This window comes from Cololabis saira, chromosome 17 (genome assembly GCF_033807715.1).
Source record: "Cololabis saira isolate AMF1-May2022 chromosome 17, fColSai1.1, whole genome shotgun sequence".
Taxonomy (NCBI): Eukaryota; Metazoa; Chordata; class Actinopteri; order Beloniformes; family Belonidae; genus Cololabis; species Cololabis saira.
In genome coordinates, this window is record NC_084603.1 from 19,900,976 (window position 1) to 19,914,251 (window position 13,276).

Genomic DNA, 13,276 nt, shown 5'->3' on the forward strand with positions numbered 1-13,276 from the left:
AGAGCATGGATGTTTACTCTAGCTGATTTTGTGTTTTTTAGAGAAATATCTGATCATCCAAGACATTTATATCTAAAGCAACAAGAATCTATAACCTACTTTTCATCCAGCAGCCGCATCTTCACTATATCCCTTTACTGCTCAGGAAATCAGCATGAAATCACAGCTGTAGCAAGTTTCCTCAACAAAGTAGAGTTGGACTAATCTCATCTGAATAATTTACTTCACTGATTAAATTACTTATTCATTGATTTATTTTTTTCGTGACCTTTTTTTTTATCCTACAAAAGTTAGAATAATTTGTGAAATATCATCTAATGCTTGTAATAAAGCAAAAATGATCTTATACACAATGCAGGGTTTGTTCATTTCCAGAGTGACTCAAAGTGAGCGTTCCGATGGCACAGGAGAGTTAACGGGCATCAGGGTCAAATACAGCATGCTATTTTGATCTTGCACGGAGACTGTAATTGGCATGTCCAGAGTCAGTCTGGGAGAATGGAGTAAGTCTGATCTAGACACATTTAATTGGAGGATATGAGCGACATTTAGCCCAGAGTAATTCTAGTCCCGTTCGCAGCATCTCTTTGCGGCTGCCGCGTGGATGTTGTGAAATAGGTGGCCATTGTTGTCTGCAAGATGCACCTTCTCAAAAGTTCACAAGAAACTTTAAATGTGTTTTTTAAATACACATTTAAAGCATTTAAACCACTATGGGTAGTGTTTCAGAGCCGATTCCAATAGAAACCCTTGTGATACACCATCAGAAATGGAGGGTTGACCACAAATTCATGTTACCATGCCATGGCTCCTAAACAGGGGAGAGAGTAACAGATAATTTAGCCTGGTTCTTTTTGTTCAGTCATTTCCATATTTGTGTTATTTCTGAGGATTAAATCATCCGAGCTCCTTCAGATGTGCAACACTTTAAAGCCGTCAGGTTTGAAGCACTTCCTCAGTATGTTGAAACATCTTTTCCTCATCTTCTAGGGTGAAATGTGAGGCAGCTATTACAGTTAATGAACAAGGACTTGGCATTATTGGCAAATAATATTGAAGGATGGGGGACATTTGGGATATTTGTCACTTCAATTTCCTGCATGATGTGTATGTACAAAGGGTATCATCTAACACTTAACTGATCCATTCATTCCACGCTATGTTGGTCTTTATCTGTGTAAATTAATTATGAAATTTGATGGACCTGTGTGATAGAAGCGCATCCAAAAAGCCAGATTTCTTCAGAAATGCTCTCTGAACCCACTTGATGGACACAATAGAAATGAAAGTGTGAGTGGGTGAGTGAGTCTGCTGTACACAGTCTTTTTATGTAATAGACAGATCTGCCAGTTTTTTTGATTTTTATGCTTTACTGAAATGTTTTTTTTTTTTAGATTTTTTTTTAAATTTTGTCGTCTATCTTTGGGAGATATTGTTGGACAGTTATGTACTGTAAGACCAGTCTGAGACCAAAGGGAACCCAAAAAAGATAAAGGTCCAAACATCATGACGGCATGTAGCAGTGTTCATAAGCTGCTCTTGAATCCATGAAATTGTGTGCACCGTGCTCATCTTCTCCTGTAGCTTGAAGTTGGCGCGGATGCAGCTGGCTGAATGCACTAGTGCCCATGTGTCCTTATGAGGTTTTCACTGAGCCCTGCACACTGTAGAGGGCTGGCAGCACTCAGCACTGACGATCACCAACCATGAGGAGAAAGATTTGGAGCAGGTCGAGCAAAACCTAAGAAACTCAGAAAGGGCCAAGGTGAGGGAATAAAAATATCAGGTAAAAGGTGGCTCAATTACGATTTGTATTAAACAGCATGAAGGTGAGACAGAAGAATCTCTTGTTGCCGTAGAAACAGACTATTGGCAGGACTTGAAGCAGCAGAGGCAGAATTACAAGATGGATTGTTGTTCACCACTGACACGGTGAAGCTTTGCTTCTGACAAAGCTGTCAAAACCTGCAGGAAAGCTTTGGTTTCTTGTTTTTCCATTTCATGGAATATGGAGGTAGTTGACCCTCAGAGAACATCCCCCCCTGCCTCAAATGTTGCAGAACTAAAGCCATTTGCAGAACAATCTCGGATCAGAAAAATCTGCAAAATAGAGGTGATTCCTATAAACTGCGGAAACGTGCTGTCAGTCCTCCGGCATTTTGATTGATGTATTTGTTTGTGGTATCAACAACCCCCACAGGCTGGTGACTGCTCCATTATCCTCGGTGTCAGGTCGCGCTGCCACGCGTGGCAGCAGTCAGTCTTTTCAATGATTGCATGTATGTAGGCGCTTTTGTGGTCACGGCCCCCCCTCGCGTCAGATATTACATTATGGTGCTGTATGTGCAACATGGGAATCTCAGGACACCCAGACAAGACAAACATTGGGGACACGCAGGCCGACAGACTGTCGTCTCCATGGAAACCATGTCCCAAGGACTTTGCTGAGCCATTACCTAAACCTGCATTGCTTTGATATTATTATGATTGTGTTTATTGTTACTATTATTGTTATTATTAATCACAAAGACTGCTTTGTGCACATTTTATTTAAGGGAATATTAATTCCGCAGTCATGTTCATCTATTGAATCGGTGACATCAGTCGCATGATGAGTGGTGTCCTATCTTCTTTAAGTGGACAGCAGACTTGTAGAGCATATTTGTGTTATGCAACTTTTTCCAAAACTGCTGCACAGGTATCTGAGGACAATCTTTTCCTTGTGTCGATGGAAAAGCATCTCTTTATGTCTCCCTTGGTAATTTAAATTATCATTGCTGAATGCAGTTCCCAAAGCCAGCTGCTGGATTACTCACTGAACTAACAGGGCACTCGGAGGAGGAGAGCATAAAAGATTTATCAGTGCTCTTTTCCTATGGACATTTAATATCCCTCTTACAAGTTGATGGATGTCTTTTCTCATCACAGTCTCCATAAATTCTTTCCTCTTACAACTCAGAAATGTATAAAACAAGCAGCTTAACTTGAATAGGTTGTCATTGCTGAGTGGTTCACAATAAACCGGTACCAATACACTATTTTTGGCTCTGCACAGAGCTGCTTCTGGTCAGTTTAGCTCTGAAAGTCAGCTGTTTCTTTGATTTCTAGCGCTGTCTGTCACAGAAGGTACAAACTGCTCACAAGCCTTTTAAGCTACAAGGAATGTTGAATTTGTAATGTTGCGTGCGTGATGAAAGAGGGAGGGATGGAACAAGCGGTAGAGAAAATGCCTTAAAAGCCAAAAGATGTCATCAGGAAAGTATCACCATCTGCTCCCTCTTAGAAACCTGATCTCAGCTCCAGTTTATGTGGAAATGCTTCTCCATCCCAAAGAAATTTGCCTAAAGCAGACGGAGAGCTGATCAGAAAAATATTGACAGGGTGGGGCTGAAATGGTGATTGAAAGGTTTGAGAAAATGAAAAGGTGGTGAAAAGGAGGACGGGAATGCGAAATGTGATTCAGATGACAGCAGAAGGAGATGGAAATGCAGAAGAAGCAAAAGCTGGTGTGTGGGCCAAGTGGAAGCACTGGGATTTTGACTTCATGCATATCACTTCAAAAGACTAGCTGTTAAACGCAAACCTCGCTCCATCTTTCCATCGGCCTCTCTCCTCCTAACCTGACATGAAGTGGATCGTTTTGGCCTAATAGTCGCGGTTTGATTAGCTGTGCTGCTTTCTTCCACAGTGACGGCCTCTGTCCCGAGGCTCATTCATGGGCCGTGTGTCATTGTGAGCCGCACTGGTCACGGAATACGGCAATTTTTAAAGTGTGACAGTGTTGCTCTAGCAGCTGAGACAAACCTTCAAGGCAAGAAGAGGAGTTTTAGTTAAACAGGGTTGTATTTTAAAGTTATGTTTGTTCTTTGTTTCACCCTAAGCTCATCCTTTTTTTTTATTATTGTGCTGTCTTGTGGTGTCATAAAAAGTTATATGAAGCGAGTCTCAACATCTCGCTGCAGCCCCTTGAGCTGTGTCATGGGACGTTGAGCAAAATGCAGAGAGCGTCCCCCGTATGGAGCAGCAACGACACAAACATGCTGATGAGCAGTGAGCCAGTAAGAACGTGAAGGCAGCGCCATCGATCAAAGACTACAGCCAAACTACGTGAGGGACACGTTGGGCTTAGGCAGCTGAGACGTCACTGGGAGCGGGATGTCAGATTTTTTTCAGGACTGATTTACAATTTCAGGGAGAGGAGGAGGTCATTTCACCCGGAGGTGGCAGTCGCTGTGATGAGTGGACTGTCACAACTCAGAGTCGTTAACATGACTCATCACAATCCACCAGCGCTGTAATTATGTTGGAATGGCTCATGGTGTTGTACCCGCTGTGCTTTACACCACAGAATCTGTTCTTATAAAGTTAATAATAATTAATAACAATAGTTAAACCAGTAGCTATTGAATTATTTGTAGCTTTTTGCAACAAACGAATGAATTTCTGCATAATTATAGGTAATATTACCAGTGGCCAGATGCAACTCATTTAAACAGTGCATTACAATATTTTACTCTAATGACACTAGGCTTTTATTATTGTCATAGGATGATATTTTGGGAATATAGGTCATACTTATTGAAATAATTGAAAGATCTTTCTTCTGTTAATTATTACATGTAATAAAATATGGAGGATAGAAAACTCTCCAAGTGCCTCTGTCTTTTTGTTATAACTCCAGTATCAAATTACTGAATTTACACAAAAAATGAAGGAAACCAAAACTGGGGGGGCTGGAAACCCCACCTGGTGGAGGAAATGCCCCCTTATGTGCCGGCATACAGCCAGCACAGGTTTCCATCTTGGCCTGTGACCCGTTACTACGTGTCTTTTCCCTCTCTCTGCCCCAACGTCCTGCCTCACTGCTGTCAAGAAAGGCCGGTAGAGCGGCAGAATCATTATAAAACAGGATGGTATTAAGTTGCTCACGCGTACCTAACGTGATAACAGGAAAAGCCAAAAGAAGTTGCTTTTACTCTGTTGTGTTACACATCAATTTGGCGTAAGTTTCAATGTTGTACGCTCTTCCTGTCAAATTCCTTCCCATGTATCCAGGCTTGTGAGAAACTCGGCTTGAGTTTTGTTTCACTGGGGGTTTCGTAGGGTTCAGTGTCCTGCCCAGGGACATTTCAGCATGCGATGGCGCTGGGGACCCATCCCGGGTCTGTACCTAGGGTTGCCACCCGTCCCGTAAAATACGGAATTGTCCTTTATTTGAGAAAAAAATGTTGCGTCCCGTATTGAACTAATACGGGACACGATTTGTACCGTATTTTCATTAACTTTTACACCATATTCTAGTTTAATTATTGAAATAAATTAACCTTTACACCATATTCTAGTTGAATTATTGAAATAAATTAACTTTTACACCATATTCTAGTTGAATTATTGAAATAAATTGAATTTTACACCATATTCTAGTTGAAATTTTGAAATAAGTTAACTTTTACACCATATTCTAGTTGAATTATTGAAATGAATTAACTTTTACACCATATTCTTCACCTGTGGCTATATTCTACATCTGGACTGATGTGGACATACGTAGCATAGGAGGCTATATCAGTTGCTAGTATGGTTGTCTGTCTCTACAGTCATGAAAGTTCAATGCTATTAAAGCATTTTAAACTTTAAATCAAAGCATTTTGTTTTTTCATATAAAATAAACACATTTTTATTCAGTTTAGAAGTTTTGGGGCTTTTTTTTGGCTCCTGCGCTGCTGAAATCAGGGCGTCCCTTATTTCTATTTCTGAAAGGTGGCAACCCTATCTGTACCCTACACAGCCGTGGCATAGTAGGAAAGTCAACTTCTGTATACCTCAACAGAACGTCTTAATGTAAAACGCATCCAAAAAATAACTTGAAATAAGTTTGTGTAGGATGAAGTGTTGGCCTCACTGACCCCTGGCACATTTGTGTTGAGGGTATGTGTGAATGTGTCAGCAGGGGGCAGCAGAGCGAAGGGTGTATTTGAGCAGAGAGGCGGTCTCAGTCCTAGAAGACCATCTGGAGGAAGCTTTGAATGCTTGTCATGTTTGGACTGATTGGGAAGGGTTTAAAATGTTAAGACTGTTTTCTCTCATTTCTTCTCCATCTCTTATTTAAAATAGCCTCATTGTCATTTGTTATAATGATGAACAAAACAGCCATTATTCAAAAGTATTTGAAGATCCTTGGTTTCACCTTCTGATGAGCTTTTGGGTTGAAGCATTTTCCTAACTTAAATTGCAAATGTACCTTGGAGCGAAGTGTGAGCATGAAGCATGTAAGACAAACAGCTTTTAAATGTAAATTGCTGCTGCCACTTTGGATGGTGATTAACTGGAAGCTAAATGATGTTGGACCTTGAGTTGGCAGTGAGAGGAGCTAGGTGGAGTACAGAGTCATTCCTCCAGCCTTCATTGTCAGTTCACAGAGATGGGAGGAGGAAGAGTGTCTGTGCATCCAAGGTTACTCTCCTCGGGTAGCTGACGTTTAGGGGAATGGATTGAGCTGTATCCTGCTGGTGTATCGCGCTTTAAAGCAGCTGAATGCAACAAACAAGCTGGGTTAAAAAGAAATGAAATTGTCTAAGGAGTCCCTGTTGACTGAAGTCTTTTTGTTGTTTGTGTTCACAAAATAGCACATCTCCAATGGTGCTGTCCTCTGATGGTCAGAAATACAGGAATAATTTACATTTCCTTTTTCTGTTATTTGCTTTTGTATGAGCAAATGTGTTTATGTTCCACTCCAAGCCAGTTCAGCTTTGTGAGCGCACAGACTACACTATAATTTCTCCATACTCTCATCCAAATATAATGACTATCAGAGCTCCCAGCTTATTTCAACCCACTGGCCAGAGATGAAGGCGTGAGTGAAGGGTTCACATGCAGGAGAGGTAGCTTTGCAACCCTGGGCCCGTTAATAAGCAATGAGCCCCCTGCAGAGGTTTCGTATGCTGCTGGGAAGCTTATTACAACCCCGAACCCTAATCAGATCTTAAAGTGCAGGAGAAAAGAAAACATGCCACTGTGGTGAAAGAGAAAGATACATTGTTTGTGCATGTAAAATAGCCTAATTAGTATATTTACAACGTAGCCTTCTCAATCTGTCTGGGGTCAATAATGAGGTGCCATCTGTTTTACCAGCAGGTGAGGACTGCTGATGTCATAGCTAGTGGACCAGGGCCCAGAGGGGAGAAAATTGGATAATAAGGAGGGGGGTGCACTTGTGTTTCTATTTTCTTTCTATATCGAGGTCAGCCCTGTAGAGTTCAGCACAGATGATGAATTTAATGGAGTTGGATGGAGCTTTTCTCCTTTTCTTCAAGGACTGAAACTGAAAATAAAATGTACATCTGGCCTTTGTAACATTTTTCACCCAGTATATTTGAGGAATACGTATTGGCACACCAAATTTTCTCCTGTCTGAATAGAAGAGTCAAGGGTAGGACTCTTATTGCCTGCTGATTTGTTTTTCTTTCTTTCTTTCATATAATTCTCCCAGCTACTTCAATTATTTCTCCCCTGTCGTTTACAAGCATATGCACAACAAAACTTTTCATTTTTTAATCTCTGCTCGCGTAATTTTCTTTGTCTTCTGACCTTCCTCATAACACCGACTGTCTGATGCTGGAGACATCAGGTTAGCCAGGTCGAGAGCACCACCACCATCCAGCCTCAAACTGCTGTCTGCATCCTAATGGCTCTTAATGAAATGTCTCACCACACACGTGCATACTGTGGAGGTTTAATGAAGATTTCTTTATAATATTTTGCAGCAATCTGCTGCATTATGAAAAGCATTTCAGATGCATTCAGCCACCCAACTCAAAATGGATAAGGAGTATAAATCTGTCACCAACTTGTGCTTCTGTACTTCTTGTAGACCCTGATGTACGGATGAAATGTGCATCTCATTGGAAAGGTTATAACTGGCCCAAGGGATTGAGGGTCCGTACCGATAGAGCTAATGCATGTCTGCTGCTGGCTTTTGTTGGGTTTTTTTTTTAGCCCAACAATATAACCTGATCCTCATCTGAGGAGAAACTGTGTACAAACACACAAATAGAGATTGGAGTTCAATTGATTAGAGTTTGTGGTGCATGTGTGGGAGAGAGCTGCTTTGATTTATATTCAACAATCATTTTCAGTTTGACACTCACTGTAAGTTGTTCTTCATAAATGTGAGTCATATTTACCAGAAAACGAGATCAGTACACTTATTATCAAAACGTGTTTATTTCCATAATACTGAAAAGGATTACAGTTTAATCTCAAATTGATTAGACATTCAGGAGGCCACGGTCAGAAAAGACGGACTTATTGTGACTGCAGGGGAACAGAGCTGATCGTTCTGCATCAGCTAAAGTCTCAGATGTTCCGTAAGATCAGGTTTGTTTCCATGTTTGTGAATTTAGTAAACACAAATTATAATGGATGGGCAATGACATCACAGAGAAAGATTTACATCAGAATATTGCTTTTTCTGCATGCTCAAAGTTTCCCTAAGAGCAGTTTAGTACTTCACTTTTACTAACATGATGCAAAGTGCTGTGGTAGGAGGGTCGTGATGCAGGGTTGCTTTGCTCTCATCTTGGATGACAGGTCATTGTTGAGAGGAAAAGGAGATTTCCAAGTGTATGGAAATATATTTCAGGACACTATCAGGGAGGCCCATCAGCAGTTGAAGTGTCACTATGACACTAAACTTGGCACTGAAACGTATCATTCCTGTTTTCAAAAATGTCTCAGTTTTGTCAGTCAAAGGATTTCAAGCATGAGAGCAAAGTGGTGTATATCTGAAGAATGCTTCTACCTCTCCATCACTAACAACTGTTTCAGGGGATGTATCCATGCACCTGTGTGTCTTCTGCATCCCTCCGTGCATCTTTATGATTTAAGAGCACTTCAAACTCTGTTTCCTGAGCTTTGGAGACTTTGAGACTAGCATGCAGAGCTCACAGTGTTTAAAATGCTCCAAACCCAGCAGCAACGATTCACCAGAGCTTTATTCAGCCGTGGCAGTCCTTTTTTTGAGGTATCGGCTATACAACCTGCGTATCTGTTTTATCTCTTCTGAACATGAACCATGGGTTTGGCCGTTTGATTCTCGGCTCCTACTACCCTCGTGCCAAAACATCTTTTGAAAGTACACCAAACCCCAAATTGATTCTTTCTTGGCCATAAATAAACCCATCTACTTACGTTGCCATTTATACAGACTGCAGTTCACCTGCCTCTACTTTCTCACTTTACTGTTATTCATATTCATGATCAAGTAATACACTTGAACAACTGGCTAAATGCATTATTCTTAGGAAAATTAATATTGAAAAGTTGTGGATTTTAAATTTCATGCCTCAATAATGGTGTTTTTGCTCGTTTTAGTGGCAACAGGCATCAGTCACATGCTTTTACACTATCTTTTTGCCCGATAAGTGATACAACCCTGTTGATCATCATATTTCTTCTGAGTTCAGCATGTTCTGCTCTTTTCCATAACAGCGAGTCACTCTTCTTAGTGATAAATGACTTTTCCTGCTCAATTCTGAAGTCTGCAGCTGGAAAAATGCCAGCAGACATTTCAGAAGACATCACAACTGATGTCACCAGATTATCGCCAATACAAACGCGTGTTTGTATTTTCTTCATGGGGGAGGGGGGATCAGATGGTTCAATGTATCAATTGAATAAAACTGAATACTTCTGTTGTGAAGTGGCAGTTCAGACCTGTTTGATTAATAAACACTAGAAAAGTTTCAGTAAGTGTCCAACCATGAACATGTCACATCCAGCTCCATATTGTCCTGAATTAGAATATATGTTACATGATCATCAGAATGAGGTAAAATGATGAAACATACAATTTACTTTCTTCGATGTCAGAAGTTTACAGCCACAGTCACATGTGACTTTAAAAAGCTCGGAGAATTGCAAGTGATGTTTGAGCTTTAGTAGCCTGTGATAGGCTAACTGACATTATTGAAGGTAATTGAGGCACATCTTCAAATACAATGACCTTGTTACATGACTGCATGAGAAAATCAAAACATTTCATCACAAAAATAATTTTGGACTTGTACCATAACCCATCTTCATCTGTTGAGAGGCAGTGTTCCCAAATCCAGGTCCTTAAGAGCCACTGCCCCACAATTTTCCTCATCCAGTGCACTAGTTTCAGATGAATGGGTCATTATTGGAGGCACATGCAGTGACTAGCTGATTGTGATCCATTTGGTTGAATCCAGATTGGTTGTTTGGAGAGTAGTTTAAAGGTAATAAAGTGCAAGTATTTAAGTGGCCATCACAAAGCCCTGAACTCAATCCTTTTGAAATTTGGGTGCATGCAATGCAGGCAATTTTGAACATAAACACCTCATTTTTATCTTCAATAAGCTTTGCACCTTCCTTCCAAGTTAATTGTTGATATTTGTCTTGAGGTTTGTTTGCATGTGCACCACTTTTCAATCGCATCACTCAAGTGTCACTTTATTTGGGTTCATGCTGGCACCACACATGCCCGAGGCTGGCCCAGATGGAAATGAAAGTGTCGGTGCTAGAAAGAAAGCACTTGAAAGTTGGTTCCCCGCCTTCATCTGACCAGCCTTCTGATGGTCACATGAAATCGCAGCGGGACCCCTTTTCAGCAAATCGCCATCGGCTTTTACTGGTCGAAATAGATTTGCTCCATTGGGTGCCAAAATCGAAAACGTGACAAGATAGGGGGCAGGAGAACAGTGGGTAGGGTTAAGAGCTACAAATCAATAAAGCTGCCATACTGTCAGACACTTGTTATTTTGGGATGGTGAATCAATGGTTTTGTGTTGGTGGCCATGATGTCACAGTCACAGCCCTCTTAATGTTTAGGCTTCTTCATTTTGATCTAAAGATTTAAGTGTTGTGAATATGCGAAACTCGGAAGCGGCCCTCTGCTGCGTTGCGCAAAAATATGTAAATGCAGGGCAAAGCTCCAAATCAGAAAATAGCACATGGTCTCAACAGATAAGGAGCGAATGGTTCCTATGCAATTTTTCAACGTTTTACAGAATATTAAATGAGAAAAGAAAACTTTCTCACACACCATCTCTCCCCTTCTTCATTTCCCTCTCATTTTCCATCTCCCTTTCCCTTAATTGGAGGGAGATGCGACTAATGCTGCAGACATACACACTGTAGATTTGTAGTTATCAGTATGCATGACTGTATTTGAAAATGAACTGAAAAGGCTATTACAGGCCAATTTCACGCCCAGTGGGATATCTGACATTTCTCCCTCTGTCAAATTCGGGCTATCAAGAGTTCTCGATCTGCCTTCTGTCTCTCTCCGTCGCTTCACATTTTGTTTTACATCTCTGACTTTATCCCTCCTTCCAACCCTTCAGTATTTCAGTTCATCCTCTTTTTTGGGGATCTGACTCTGTGTGGCCTCGCTTTCTTGGCCTTCAACTTCATCAGCTATAATAAGTGGTGTTTTTGTTGGTTTTTATTCCCTCCTCTGACTAGTTATGGCCACTCTCAGTAATCACCTCAGTAATATGTCAAATTAGTTCAGGTCGAACTGCTGCACATGTTTTAGCAGAAGTTTACAGATTGGTTTCAAGTTGACGCAGAAACCTGTTTTTTATTATGTCATAAGCTTGGTCATTATAATAAACAAGAGTAGCAATTAGCTAAGTGGAATCAAATAATTTATAGATTAGATGTATCTGTCAGTGATGTTTTCAAAACCTCATTCCAGTTTTTTGACATGATGATGGTGTTGCAGCTAAAATGGTCTCCCATTATCTGTTCCGTTGCTTTTTCTTCTTCCAAGTTCTCTTTGCATGCATTTTTTTTTTCTTGTCTTCATTTTTTTGGCTGGACATTTTAATGAAGCGTTCAGCACCTGGATTGTAAAATGTAAACTTGTCGTTAAATTAATCCAAACTAAAGGCATTCGTCAAATCTTTGTCCCCACTCTGAAAAAGAACAAAAAGGAAATAAAACAAAAAACTCCACAATGAGGCTGAATCCCCTTACTTTGGGTTTTTATTTTTTTGTTTAAGGTTTTCTTTCCACCCACTTTTCGGTTTGGTCTTTACCAAAACTACTGGCTAAGGAAAAGACTTTAGTTTATGTGAAAACGCACCCTTTCACCATGTTGACCACATGTGAGGAAGCTTTATTTTCCAATGAGACGTGTCCACATCACAAACGCTTACTTAAATGACGGCTTGATTTTACATCTTGAATATAGAGCCCACAAACAACTTGTGTATGAAACACAACATCGTTCCATGAGTGAGGGCAGTCTCAGTGGCGCTGAATGATGATAACTTTTTTTTTTTTTTTTTTAGATTGATGGACACTGAAAGGCTTCTTCTCTGTGTTCATATCCCTGGTGATTTCTTAAATTGCTGCACATACGAAACCTCTGCAAGAGCTACTCGAAGGGAACAAATAGAAAACAACTTCCCTTCCCTAAGAGTGATAAATTACACTATTTTGCACATAACTGAGTGTGTTGCGTATTAAAAACTGTTATTTATGTTCTTGTTATTGACTATGTTGGCAGTCTACACCTGGTTTTGACTGGTTTCTTGGAATGAAATAGGTTTGCTCTTCTCTACAGTCCCCGTGTGTCTTAGCTTTACTTTAAAAAGCCCTTAGTGAGACCGTCCACCTGTGCAGAAGGAGAATCAGGGTTGTTTTTGTTGGAGTGAAGAGGATGTTGGCTGGCTGAGTAACCAGCTGCCACTTGGAGCCTATTCTCCTCTCAGCCCAATCCCTCCTTCTTTGATCTGTTGTCTTCTGAAGAGGCGTGATGACTGTTTAGATTACAGTTTGCATGCATCTGTGTTGACATTGTGAAGGTTTGTTGTAAATTTGATGCATCATCTCCATCTAAGGGGCTGTGTTAATTTAACTGGAGTTGGCTGCCTGTTGCCTCATCATTTACCCAAACTTTTGCCTTGATCCAGTTTCACAGTGTTCATTTACAAATTAAAAGCTACTCATGTTTTTTTCTTCTTTTTTGTTTTGTGAAATTGCATGATAAGATATTGGACTCGGTGGAATGCTTTGTGCAGAAATGAAAGGATGTATACAGAGCGTCTGCTAGAAACTGACGTCGTTGGTTATATCGTGTTAGACAAGGATAACGTTACATACAAATTGTTTGTCAAATCGTCAGTGTCCCAGATATGTGTGCTTTCATTATAAGCAGCATTCTATAAGTAACATCTTTGGCCTCCAATAATCTACATGAAAACGACTAAATAAGATACACATAATGTGATTTTTCAGTGTATTT

The 13,276-nt window shown here is 40.4% G+C and overlaps 1 protein-coding gene across 5 annotated transcripts in view; it reads left to right on the forward strand.

The window, feature by feature from the left end:
* marchf8 (membrane-associated ring finger (C3HC4) 8) overlaps positions 1–13,276 on the forward strand; it is a 74,736-nt gene that overhangs the window by 26,535 nt on the left and 34,925 nt on the right. The window lies entirely within an intron of this gene.